Here is an 11,593-nt window from a genome sequence, read left to right on the forward strand (position 1 = left end):
ACAAATGCTAGAGAGGCAATGAGTTTGTCTGATAGCATTTGAATAGTTCAGCAAACTTATATTTACAGAAAACACATGTATTTGCTGGGCAGCTCTGATAGTCTCATGGTATTGCTAATGACGGTGAAACCATCACGAGGCGTGACTTCCATCCCAAGGGGACTGCGATATACCCACACAGCTAAATTCAACTTCTGCACTGCTAGGTGAACACACCTGTTTGATTCACGCGGATGACATTTTCCTGTCTCTTTATGTCTGTTGAAAATAGTCCCTTTCTACCCTTATCCTGCTTTCCCAGCAAGTCTTCCTCTTATCGGAAAGCAGCTTTTTGGTGTTACTTGTTAGTTCCTGCAGTCATTTTTTTCTCCCTATTTCCTTTTTTTAATTTTTCCCTGGTACTCTAAGCCCTGGTTGCTTTATCCACCCTAGTTCTTGTGCTGAGCTGTTTCCTTTTCTCATTACGCACTGCTCAGATGCCCCACATCTAATATTGTTAACCCAGCCCAATGCCTACGCTTCAGGAAACAGTGCATTGAAAACTCCATTCTCTGGCCTGATTCAGTGCCCTGGCTGGCTACCCAAGCCTTCATTACCCTATGGTGGGAGCACGTGCAGGAAATGTTATGGATCTTTTGAGACCGCCTGAGCATTTTCCTTAAGAAAATATCTCAAGTTATGAAATGCTTGCCAGCGATGCCCTTGGAACAGCGCTAATCTAAAAAAATCGCAGGATGTCGTCTTGCTCGCCTGAGACTGCTGTGCCAAGGTTCCCCTGAAAAACAGCACTGGATGGCTGTTTTCTCTGAATCACCCTCAAGATTTTCCTCTCTCAGATGCAATTTAATTGTGTCATATGCCCTCCCTGCTCTAAAAGCTCTTACTCAGACTGCTGTGCTTTAAATGTTACTGAAGGAAGAGTGGGTAGAAAATGACCCAGCTCGTACCATGCACGCCATGGGTGAAGCAGGGAAAGGCGAGTCAGCGGGGAGCCCTCTGGTCCACGTCCCAGGGAGCCAGCCGCTCATCCCCCCCAAAGCAGAGCCCTGCCACAGCACTTCAGCCTATAAGCTTGCAAGGGCCTGCTGGGATCTGGCCTGCCAGTCTGAGGAAGCTGCTTGGCCCCAGTGAAACGAAGCTATTTATACCTCAGCATGGATGCTGGCCTCAGGGCATGCTCTTCCTCCCAGTCAGCTCCTGTGGATATTTGTTGAAAGCCAGCAGGCTGTTCTGGGGACAAGAAAGCTGTTCTTCAGTGAGGGGTCTATGAATTGTGGAGTTAAGCAAGGCACTCAGAACGTACCTAGGATTTTCTTCAATATTTAAACATGCCTTTTGAAGGAAAGTGGTCCGACAGCGTCTGGACATCACTGAGAAACCCATCAGGTGTCTCCAAGTGAAGAAACTCACAGTTCCCTGCGAGTGTCAGAGAAGGGAGAGCTCCAAAAGACATGTCTCCGGACGTTTTGTGGAGAGCGCAAGTGCTCAGCAGGGTGTTTATGAGACTGAGCCAGGTGGAGTGAGAAAATGTTGAGCCAGACCCTGAAGGCTGGAGATTCCTCTGAGGTTACGAACGATTATTGCCAAAAAAGGAAGGGGAATGGTATTTTTTCCCTTCGTTCCTGGCCTGCTGGTTGACACCGAACTGAGAACATGACTGTGTCGGAAGCCCTGCTTATTGGCTATTATTTCCTGTGCTTGCTTCTGTTTTTACAGCCTCCCTGGTGGAGTTCCTAAGCTCTGTCAGAATCTGGCATTCAGCAGCTCTCCCCCCCGGTGCAATTGAGCCGTGACCCCTGCACATCAGTCGGATCATAAGGGACCCGAAGGCGGCAGGGTCAGCTGCCATGCCTCAGCTGTGCACCGACAGTCTGGAGGGAGGGAGAACTCAGGATCCTAATCCTGCACAATTGTTCCCGAGGCCTTTTCTGCTTCCCGCTGCAGCTGCAAGTCCCAAGGATTGCAATTAAAAAGCAAGACAACCCCCTTCTCCTGTTGCCCATCTCCTTGTTGAAAATACAATGTAGCTTAGGGCTGGAACAGAAATAGTTGGGCGTTTTTTAACTGCGTTGTTTAGCTTCCTTGCAACTCTGAGGGATAACCTCTGCAGGGAAACGCAGCGCCTGGTGGAACGCGGTGCTGCAGCGCTGAACGGGAAGAGCAGCCAAGCAACTCTCCCGTGTCTCGTGGGTGAATGGGGAAGCCCACCCTCGGTCCACAGAACGTGCTGTCTCTGCTGAGCCAGTTCTGGACCAGTAGCAGTAAAGACAAGTCTTCACTGCAACCTAGCTGCCCACGTAGGAGCCCACGTCAGAAAGACTCACGTGGACGGCATTTCCACTGCAAATGCTGCCAAAGCCAGCCAGCCAATGTCATTTACTTACCTATCTTCTGCAATTACCCTTCCCAATCACATGGGTACTTCCCTGTGAGGAACATACTCATTTATTTTAACCTTTGGGATCCCTGTGCTAAAGGGAAGGCCAGGCTGTCTATTTTGTGTTAAAATATAGAGAGTCCTCTCTACAATGTTTCCTAGGGCACATAGAAAACTTAACATGGCTTAGAGAAGGAGAAAAAACCCAGACAAATCAAGCAAAGATTCTCTCCACCTTCCCAAAGGGCTATCCCCGGCCCCAGCCCAGACAGAAGTCAGGACTTGCAGCTCTCAGCTATTTGAAATAGTTACTGTCAGCAAAGCAACTGTCTCAAAGTAAGACAGTCCTCAGGGAGTCAGCTGGAAGAGCTCTCTGTACCAGCTGAAACGCCGCCTCAGCTTTTGCAGCGATTTCCCCGTGCACTCCTTAGCTCTCCGTAGCAGTAAGGGATTCGCTACACCTTTTTGTACCACTCGGTCAATGCATCAGTAGGGAGGAGCATGAGCTCAATCCTGTTTTGCTTCCCTCCATCAGCAACTTGCCTGACGTTATTACTGCGGTAACTGGAACTGGTCACATCTTGCCAAATAGTGTCTGGAAAAGTTCATCCAAGTCTCCAAGATGTTCTTTGATTCCACACACACCAAGAGTGCTGCTTTGCTAGAGCTGTATGGCTAGAGGAGGCAATCTCCTCATTGCAGACATGGGGCGAGCAGGCCAGCAACAGACATCCTCTATTATTGTTTATGCAAAGCAGGGCTGTTATTCTGTTTCTTGAAATAATTATGGCCATGATAGGGCTGGTCCTCAAATAACTACTTCAGAAACACGAGTCCCACCTCCTCTGACCGAGATGCTGTAACTGGCACAAAATGCTGTGTGTGAGCCCAATACACCAGTGTTGGCCGCACAAGGGTCCGAGTGCACCGGGGCAGAATCACCGATTCCTGTTTGTGCCTAGCGTGAACACATAGACTGTTGAACATTTGAAGAGTGTCTTCCCACCCAAAGCAAGTCAGCTGCTGGTGTTTCACCACCTCGGTGTTACTGTGAGTTAGGAAGATGGCAGGATTGAAGGAGCAATTTGTTTCCATACCTTTGGTTTTCAGCACCGATGTTCGCAGGAGCACAGTGTTACTAGAAGATACCCCTGAGGAGAATTTGAGTTCTGGCTCCTTTTACAGTTCATGTGGACACCACGAAGCACCAGCACTGCAGGCTTGAGCCATAGCACAGTCCTGCCAGGAGTCCAGAGCACAAGAACTGGAAATCAAATTTGAAGCAAGTCAGACTTTTACATGGGAGCACAAGCCCTGCTCAGGCCGGTCCGAAGGAAAAAGGGGGATGCATGCAAGCAGCTTGTCCCGTCAGAGCATGCATCGCACTGCTTGTCAGCTGCAGCAGCAAGGCATCCCCAAGGAAGGGTATGAGCTCTCCCTTGCTATTGCAAAGAATGAGGAGGAGAGGTGGTGCAAGTACTGCATCGGGGTAGAGCGTAACATCAACCACATTCTCTTCTTCATCAAACGGTACAGCCCAGAGATGTGAAGCCCCATCTTTTTCTTCCCTTCCCCACCAAGAGAGATGTAAAGAGGATGGAAGTGCACAAAATCAGTCCTCACATGAGATCATATTTCGGTTCTGATGCTCTTTGAAGCTGATTTCTGCCTCCTTAATTCTCTTGACAGTTCACAGAGATAATCTGAATGTGAGAAGCAGAAATGCAGGGCCAGGGTGACAGCCCTGACTTGGGCTTTGGCTTGCTTTCCAGAAGATATTACCAGTGAGAACAGAGTTGGAGCTGCATTTCTTCTTTCTTTCACGCTGGACACACTGAGACAACTACACTTGCTGCCAGACACTCAGCAAGCTGAGACAGGCAAATGCTGGCCTGTCTGCTCCGCGTGGAGCCCAGCAGATAAGCTGGCTGTCTCGCGCAGACTGGTGGAAGGGTTTGGCACCATATCCTGGTTAACAGTGTTTAGGGCCACAACATGGGAATATAGGCTATGTCACTGGGCAGGACCCTCTCTGTTGCTCCTCAAGTACCAAGGGCTGGATCCAAGGGAAAAGTAAGATGCTTTCAATTCTGAATCAAGACATTCAGTATCCTAAAGGGTCACTTTTAAGTGGAGGAGCCTTGTAAGATATAACGTGACGTGTAGATGTGGCACTTAGGGGCATGGTTTAGTGGGACTTGGCAGTGTTAGGTTTACGGTTGGACTTGATGATCTTAAAGGTCTTTTACAACCTAAACGATTCTGTGATTCTATGATGCCATGGCGAGTGAGCAGCACAAGGTCCTGGCACTAAGTCAGTGACAGCACTTGACATCCCAGCAGCAAGAGGTAGGGATCCCCTCTTCGCTCTGATAAAGAAGTTCTAAATGAAAGCCTGACAGCCCAAAATCACACACACATTTCCCCCGCTTCTTCCTTCCCGTTGCTTACCCACTCAGTAACTGCTAATTGCTGAGCCTTACCCAAGGTCTGCAGCTGGCAGCAGCTAATGTGGGAGACCTGTTCTTAATGATGGGGCGTCAGGTAAAGCTGGTGAAAATTTTCTACAAAGTCTATTCCTGCCTAAAATCTAGTGTTGTGGGGAGGCAGAATTTACGAACTCTTCTGATGGTTGAAACATAATTCCAGCCAAAGTATGGAGACTTTTTTTTTTTTTTTAAATAAATCTTTCCACATTGGCTTTTATTTGTTTGGCAGTGAGAAGCATTTTGTTTCACAATTTTTGAAGTAACACTTTTTAGAGTAATATTTTTCTCTACAAGTATTCCTGTGTTTCTAACAGTAATCTCCAGGGGAAGAATATACCTCATTTGACCAAAACAGAATGCTTCATGTTGACTCAGAATGGCTTCTGGGGGTTTTGCAGTCACTTTTGTTTTGCCTAAAGAGAAAATATTCTGCTTTCTGTTTAATCTAAACATTCCACCACCAATTCTTTTCATTGGCCTGCCAAAATGAAAAGTCCTTTATTTTCAAAGACCCAGTTTCAAAACAAGTGACTTTATAGAAGTTGCTCCTGTACCTAGAAGAAGCTTTGATGGGTTACCAGGAGGAATACAGCAGACCAGGCAGCTTCCTTGTAAAGCTTTCCAAAATACCCTGACCAAAGTGTCACTTAACTGCTAATGATCCTATTAACGTAAAGAACGGATTATAACCCTCCTCTCAGTGTTTTTGACCTTGATGAAGACAAACTTCACGGGGATTATGTCAAAACATGAACTTAAAGAACCTGTGAAACTCTGCCCAGGCTTCCCAGCTAAGGTATGACTGAATGAAGAAAATAAATAGTGAGGGTGAGAGAATTATCTTGAGCAGGAACAAAGTGAGAAGCAAAATGAGAATGTTCAGGGATTTCACAGACCTGAACAGCCGTGGATGACTGTCCTCAAAGGCCATTTAGTGCTTACCATCTCTGTGGGCTGATGGATAGTACCTGAAGGGAGAGGTGATGTCTCCACAGCTTTAGATATGATACAAATATCATGAGACAAATTGCCCTCGTGGTGTATGAAACACGAGCAGAAATGAAAAGCACCCAAAATCCTGTACAAAATCCTCGGGGTGTGTGTCAGGAGGACGTTTCGAACACACAGGCAGGTCATGCAATGCTGAAAAGTAAAGAGCTGTAGGAGAGAGCCTGAGACTACAACACGTCGAGTTCCTGGGGTGCAATGCTGAGGGCTTTGAAGTCCCTCAGCTTCCTCAGCTGGCAGGAAAGGGCCCACGAGCCCTCTGGAGAGCGGCATTCAAATGCAAGTGAGCACGGCATAACTATAGACCTCCACCACCTCCTGGTAGAGAGTCACCTATACCACAGATAACTCCAAACAAAAGAACAGATGTCACCGTGAGGCGAAGGAGTCCCGTATCGGTGTTCGCACGCTGTCACAGAGGAGGCTGGGAGAACTGCACGTTCCCCAGGCAATTGCTATGACACCGCTGAGTTAAAAGGGACCCTCCCTAAGCTCATCTCAAGCAACAATTAATCTCCTCCCAGACAGAACGAGAATTTAAACATGAAGGGCTTCACTGCCTGAAGGTAAACAATGTTCTTGTAGGCACTTGACCTTTGAGTTGCTTTTGTGTGCGGTATGCTTGATTTTTCTGCCTGGCTGTCCCTGCGGCTGGCCAGCAGGCCCCCTTCCCCTCCGCCGTCCCACTGCCTCTGCTTCCTTCGCTTTGCTGTTTGCACTCCCGCCTGAGCTGCGCTGGGTAAACAGCAACACCCCGGCCTGGCCGCAGCTTCCTGCAAACCGCCGCTGACCCGGAGAGCCAGGCAGCCAGCCTGAGACCGACGGGAAGGGGCCTTTCCCTCGCCTTGGAGCTGGTGCTGCAGCTGATAAGTCCCTAACGTGCTACAGCTCTTGTCTTTCTTCACATATAATGAGCTTTGCAGCCCACGGTAAATTATTCTTTTTAATTATCCTACGGGAATTGATGGGTATTTCTGTATGGGTGAGATTCATAGGGCATATTACCTTCCCAGCTCGGGAGGAACAGATGTGCCAAGCTGCAGGGAAACACCCTATTTTCATAAAGTGTTTCTTTGCTGAGAATTTTTTCCCTCGGAGTTCAGTGCGGGTAACTGCAGAGAGGACGACACCTGCATTTCCCAGGCCACAGCTCTCCAAATTGCAAGAGTTGAGTGCAATTGATTTACACCATCTGGAATTAGAGATCTTCCTCGAGGCTAAGGTTATCATTTTTAAAGCAAAGCGACCCTGTCCCTTGTGTTTCAAGACGTTCTGTCTCTGAGAGACTTTTTTACAAGGAGTTAACTGATTGCTGATTAACTTAGGGCGGTGAACATGTTTGTAAAGCTGGTGGTGACACTCCTGATGTTCCAGCAGATCATTTTTCCGTGCCACAGTCAGTCTGAACTACTTAGGAGTTTCATGAAGGATTCAGTTTTTTGTCTGCACAAACCATGACAGAGGTATCAGCTGGCAGTTGATTAGTTCCCTATTCAGTACTTATTCTTTGTCATTTTGTTACGATCCAAAGCCGAGCCGCTTTATATTTGCTTATCTGTTAAGTGGCCAGTCCAGCTGCCTGGGAAGTGCCTTTGCTCCGAGCATCTCCTTCCCAGTGCCAGCGGGGTGGGCTCGCTCCTGCTTCCGCGGGTTCTGGGAGCAGCTGGAGTCAAGCACCAGCGGGCTGCAGGACGCACGGACATTTGCTCCGTTGCTCTGTGTGCTCATACTCTTTAGCGCTTTGATGATATTATTTTTTCTTTTGCACAGAGTTTCCCAGTTGGGGAGAAAAAAAAGCCTCCCTGGGCTCACTGACATACCCAGGGTTATTTAGTGAGCGCTTGAGCTTCACGTGCAACTGCCTTTTCCTTTCAGTCCAGGGTCACTTTCCACTGATGGCCAACGTGTAGCCCTAACCTCATGTTGAAGCTCTCATGTCAAAACTGCAGTAGTTTAGCCCTGCAAGCAGCTGCCACATTAGCATCTTCACTGTAGGAGTTGCTTGACCAACTCACACGGGTACCCCCCCCGTTAAAGAGCTCCAATATTGCAGATGGAAATAGGGAGGAAAGGAGGCCTTTGGCAGACGGAGAACTGTCTTTAGGCTAAGGCTATAAACTGGATAAAGCACTGAGATAACACAAATTATAGCCACCTGCTTACTGTAGAGGGCTCTAGGAAACCTCACTTACTGTAGGAAGGAGAAGGACCCATAAAATATAAAACCTTTTTCTCTTTTTTTTCAAAACAGAGTGAGAATAATGCCCATGAGACCCGACAGCCACCAGAGATTAACAATCAGTTGCAGCTCAAGCCATCCTCTCCTTTCCCAACCCGGTCTTTATAACCCAGAAAGTGCCTTTTGCTGTTGTTCATTGCACAGTGATTTTCACACGCTATCTAAATTTCAAATACTGATGGTAAAAGGGTACATTTATATGTTTTGGCTTCCAATTCAGATTGTAGCTTATGATCCGGGACAGTGTAATTCTAGCTACTGGCTAGACATATGGCAATTCAGGTGCAGGCTGCTATTAAAAATCAATTAGGAATGACATATAGCATCTGTTATATATACTGTAAATTCATGCTTCCCGTTTAGGTGTTCTTCAGTAGTTTAGTACCACTATGATGGGTATCTGTCCTACTGACAGCTGAAAAAAGCAGGTTATTTTTAGGTCTCTTGTGAACCTGAAAATTTGGTAGAGGTCAGTCTTGGAGGTAGGGAGAGACAATGGAGGAGAATGCGGCTAAATAATTATATTTTTTTTCCCTGAACAGGAAATATCTTTGAGGAATTTTATTCTGTTTGACTAAGATATTTCAATCATTGCATAATTCAATATTTTCTGACATTTTAGGATTATTTAACTTTCGCTTAGCTGCCTTCTTTTGATTTATGTTACTTTTTAAACAAACAGTGCTATTCTGAAATTCCCTCTAAAAATACCGGCACAAATACTTTTAAAGTCAGTGTTCCCATCTTTTCGGTCAAAACAACTAGACAAAATTTGATCCAGATTTGTGACTAGTTTGGTATCGAGAAGCTCCTTTTTTCACAGCAAGCTTCCTCTTGGCCTATGTCCCTGCCCTGTCCCCCCGCCACGGGGCACATTCCTTGTTCTCTCTTTCTCTCCACCGGACTAGAAATAGGTACGAATACACTGCCCTTGGCACTTCTTTGCACTCCCCAGTGTTTCTTGTGAATACACAAAAATCTACTTTTTCAGCTTTTTCCTACAACAAATAATCCAAGGATCTTCTTTTAGTAATCCAGGGTCTTCTTTTAAGTAGAAAGACCTATCGCCATTTGCACAAGCTTTAAAATTGGCTATAAAAATATCACCCCATTTGATACCTCCAAGTATGGTTTCGCTGGAGAGCAGGACTGCAGAGGTATTAAGCAGCACCAATGCTCAGGGACAAATGCTAAACACATTTTTGTAATGTGACTCAATAGAAGAATTTAGCAGACCTGTTTGGGAAAGTGCATATGACGCTGGATTGAGTATAAATATTTCCTATTAGTTTTAGAGGTTGGAACATGCTACGAAGTTGTGGTCTGGAGATCAGGTTTCTCAGCTCAAGGCTTGATTAGAATGAGTGCCTGACTCACCAGAAAGTTCCGATGTGTATCTGAAACTTCCTAAATGTGGGGAGATTACAGGTCTAATTTTTTAATTCTAATTAACCTCTCTCACATAATGTTTCTTGCAATGCCCTTACTCCAAAGTACATGCTTTTTTATAGACCAATCCAGTCAGAATAAATCAATGGCATGGAATAAAAGCTGACATGAGGAGATGTTACTAGAAATGATAGACATCATCCAGACTCCTGGTCTTTATCTTCTGCTTTACTGCCTCGTGTTCAGTGCTCCTGATCAGCTCCTTCTCACAGCTCCCCAGACTGATCACACCTCTCTGGTACGTGCACAGTGACCCACCTGCCCTTTGGAAACCATCATCGTAACACATGTGACCTTTCCGATAGACACAAGGAGCTCCAACCAACATTTGCTCTCATCGCAATGAAGCACGCGGTACATTTCATCCACTAAGAATCCTATTTCCAGTTCCTAGAGCTAGAATTAATCTATCAAAAATACAAAAGGTGACAGTCCCACTCTCCTGTCTCAATCCCTGCCTTTCACCCTTCATGTTTTTGTGAGTGAAACTGGTTTGGGTTGTGGAGCGGAGGAACTCCAGCTCTGCACCGATCTAATTCTTTGAAGATGAATTCCAAGTGACAGCACTTGTGTATTTCCACGACATTCCTTAAGCAAAGACTGTTGTCATTAGCCAGGAAATGAACACTGATATCCCAAATGAATGACCTGTTCCCAGATGAGTTACCAGTCGTGGGGAAATAAAGACAAAGCAAGTGAGAGAAACCAACTCGGTTTTCCTTTGTCAGTGGAGCTGTGGAAGAGCTAATCCAAATCTCACAGCCCATGTTCAAACTGTTCTGCAGGTCACCACGAAGCACGGTTACACCACTTACATGTAGAACACTGGCCACCCAGAAAAATTCAACATAAATAAGCACTTCACCTACTGTTTAACTACAGATCATCCAGCATGGAATACACAGCTCCCTGCTAGGGTCCCAAGGATGAACATTTGCTTTAAATTAAAAAATGGGTCCCTACTCGAGGGATGGAATACTGGGAAAGGGGAAATTCTGGAGGGTTTCAGGATTTTAGACTCTTTGTTGAGAGGAGCCAAAATGGCCAACACCCAGGAAGGGATACTTGGAATTTTTAAAACTCCATGTACAAGTTTTTTTTCCTCACTAGCTAAAAAAGTTACAGAAATATTTTGCCATCTTTTCATGCAGATTTTAGAACATTCCCAGTTTTGCCAACAGATGAAGGAGGGAGAGCGGCCTGATACAGTAATGCACGGACTAATGGGATGAACAGATAGCGTTACTCCAACACACTCCAGCTGGGGCTTTCTTCAGTCACAGAACAGTGCCACAACAGCCTCAGATGTAAAATGACAGCACACATTTAGGTGAAAGGAGTGGGGCCAGCTGGCCTGGTATGTTAGTCAAGATGATCACCCTGTTCAGGCTCTTAAATGCAGCCGGTGGCTTTGATTTTTGTCTTTGAGAGGCGTCTGCTCGCAGATGAGGGGATACGCAGCCTTTACTGGAGATACCCTCACACCGCGCTGCAGACTCAGACCGACGCATGGCAAAGAGAGGGGCCACAGGACAGGAGAGGCGTTGGCTACTGCTGCGCCATGGGTGTTTGCCCCGCAGGAACTGTCCAGCACAGCCCGCCTGAAGCGGCGGCTCCACCGCCAGCCTCCCGGCTCGGAGAGCGGCAGGGCTCCCCGAGGTCTAGAAGTAGCACTGTTGTCTTCCTTTGGTAGTTGTGTGGACTTTTTAATGTATTTGCACAGAGATGTGTCATTCTGGGCAATTTCTGGATGAGCGGTGGGGCTACCAAGCACTAATTGATTTTTTTTTCTCTGTTAAAAATCCCTTAATTTCTGGACGAGCAGTGGGGCTACCAAGCACTAAGTAATTGATTTTGTTTTCTCTGTTAAAAATCCCTTAATATTACATCAGGAATTAGAGAGGAAAGATGATATGAGGATACAAGGGTAGTTCAGGAAGGACATTAATGATCTTCATCAAGAAGGACCCTTTTCCTCATTGTACACCATCGGAGAACAGGTCGCTTACACTACAGGTGTTTCCCTTTTCC

At 46.4% G+C, this 11,593-nt stretch overlaps 1 protein-coding gene and 1 long non-coding RNA gene across 6 annotated transcripts in view; one reads left to right on the forward strand and one right to left on the reverse strand.

Moving 5' to 3' along the window:
- LOC148056643 (uncharacterized) overlaps positions 1-11,593 on the reverse strand; it is a 207,037-nt gene that overhangs the window by 113,816 nt on the left and 81,628 nt on the right. The gene's annotated exons all lie outside the window — the stretch shown is intronic.
- LOC104021082 (vascular endothelial growth factor receptor kdr-like) overlaps positions 1-11,593 on the forward strand; it is a 142,137-nt gene that overhangs the window by 43,208 nt on the left and 87,336 nt on the right. The gene's annotated exons all lie outside the window — the stretch shown is intronic.

This window comes from Nipponia nippon, unplaced genomic scaffold (assembly GCF_047370975.1).
Source record: "Nipponia nippon isolate SJK-2023a ecotype South Korea unplaced genomic scaffold, ASM4737097v1 scaffold_12, whole genome shotgun sequence".
NCBI lineage: Eukaryota > Metazoa > Chordata > Aves > Pelecaniformes > Threskiornithidae > Nipponia > Nipponia nippon.